The 2,010-nt window shown below is 44.7% G+C and overlaps 1 non-coding gene across 1 annotated transcript; it reads right to left on the minus strand.

Moving 5' to 3' along the window:
- Window positions 1–228: 228 nt before the first annotated feature.
- Trnar-ucu lies at window positions 229–302 on the minus strand. The gene has a single exon. It is a non-coding gene; the product is annotated as a tRNA-Arg (tRNA).
- Between the last annotated feature and the right edge of the window lie 1,708 nt (window positions 303–2,010).

Genomic DNA, 2,010 nt, shown 5'->3' on the forward strand with positions numbered 1-2,010 from the left:
TGCAATGAGCGTTCCGGCCTCATGCCAAATTGGGGTATGTCCATCATTGTCGAACATGACAGTACTAGTGGACCAGGTGTAATGGTGTGGGTAGGCACAGTGCTGCATGGACTCAAAATCTTTGAACACGATACAGTCACTGGTAAACATATAAATGATGACTAACTGACAACCTCAGCTGCCGACAGGTGTTGTTGATATACCTCGATGTGGACAGCTGAAAATGTGTGCCCCGACCGGGACTCGAACCCGGGATCTCCTGCTTAGATGGCAGACGCTCTATCCATCTGAGCCACCGAGGACACAGATGAATAGCGTGACTGCAGGGACTTATCCCCAACAACACCTGTCAGCAGCTGAGGTTGTCAGTCAGTCATCATTTATTCCAGGGAAAAGCTGCACGGTCATCAACAGTAATTGTTCTTTCGAGAACAAAAAAATATGGCTCTGAGCACTATGGGACTTAACTTCTGAGGTCATCAGTCCCCTAGAACTTAGAACTACTTAAACCTAACTAACCTAAGGACATCACACACATCCATGCCCGAGGCAGGATTCGAACCTGCGACCGTAGCAGTCGCGCGGTTCCGGACTGCGCGCCTAGAACCGCTAGACCACCGCGGCCGGCTTCGAGAACAAGTTATTGTCTTCGTATACACTGGTAAACGTCATTGTGGCACAGTACTTCTCCCCAAAGAATGTCTCTTTTGTGGTGCTTTCGGCCCTGGCTTCATTTTTATGGATGACAATGCGCGGCCGCACCGAACACCACCGCAGACGAGCTCTTGGAGTGAGAGGATAGTCGGTGAATGGACTGGCTTGCCGTTTCTCCTGCTTAAATCCCATCGAACACGTGTGAGCTGCGTTTGGGAGGCGTACTGCAGCACGTCCGCATGGAGCAAAGACCATACAGTAGTTGTTAGTCATGCTGGTGGAGAAATGGAACGCCCCACCACAAGGACTCCTCGCCAACCTTGTGATTAGCGTGGGAGCAAATTACAGAGCATGTTCTGCACTCTGTGATGGTCACACACCCTATTAATAACCCTGTCCCTCCTTTAGTAATGTCCAGGGGACCATCAAGAAACGCGGCAACTTCAGTGTAATTATTGTCTTTGATAAAAGTGTCATTTATATTGTAACATTGTGCATTTCCTTCAATTACCTCGTATTCTAGACTGTAATAGTTCTTCCTACGTGCGGTCAGCCTCCATCGAGCTCTGTTACTCGACAGTGACACACAACTAGAAAGTTACTGTCGTCCATAAGTTTTGCAGACCACTGTATATGCTTTACTGCGCATCGAACTGTTATTCTTACAGGTAGTACAGCTACGAAAGGACAACTAAAAGATCATTTTCCTCCTGAGTCTGCCTCCACCTTAGTGAATAGTACTGTATGGAGAGTGAGCTGAACCTACCTTCAGAACGAAAGCGGACTAGCTAGGATTTCACTAACTGCTGGAAATACGATCAGATCTGGCACTCTTTTGCGTCCTATTACCTGTCCGATCAGTAATTTTAAACGATCCTTGGGACACTGTTCACTAGATTTTAAACAAAACTCTTTCAGAAACATGGAATATTAACAGGAACGGCGCCTCCATAACAAATAAATAACGTCAGGAAATTATTAATATTTCCTCTCGCACCGCCTGCTATAACAGACTGACCTGGACCAAATACACCTGAATTCCAAATTGAAAACATTGAAGTGATTAATATTAAAGAAAAACTTGGTGGGAAGAAACGAGCTAAATATTGAAATCGTTAGTAACTACAGGCGTAGTTGATTTTTTATGCTTTATTTACCGTAGTTGAAATTGAATATTTGTATTGTATATGTAATAGTATTGCTTCCATTGCCTCGATAGTGTAAGAAATGCGTTGGAAACCGTCCTAAACCACACAAGGAAACGAAAGAATAATAGAGGTTTGGAGACGTCGACGTAAGTAACTGTATTCGACTATTTATATTTATTTTGTCTCAAATGGCTCTGAGCACTATAGG

This window comes from Schistocerca americana, chromosome 1, assembly GCF_021461395.2.
Source record: "Schistocerca americana isolate TAMUIC-IGC-003095 chromosome 1, iqSchAmer2.1, whole genome shotgun sequence".
In the NCBI taxonomy this organism is placed as follows: domain Eukaryota; kingdom Metazoa; phylum Arthropoda; class Insecta; order Orthoptera; family Acrididae; genus Schistocerca; species Schistocerca americana.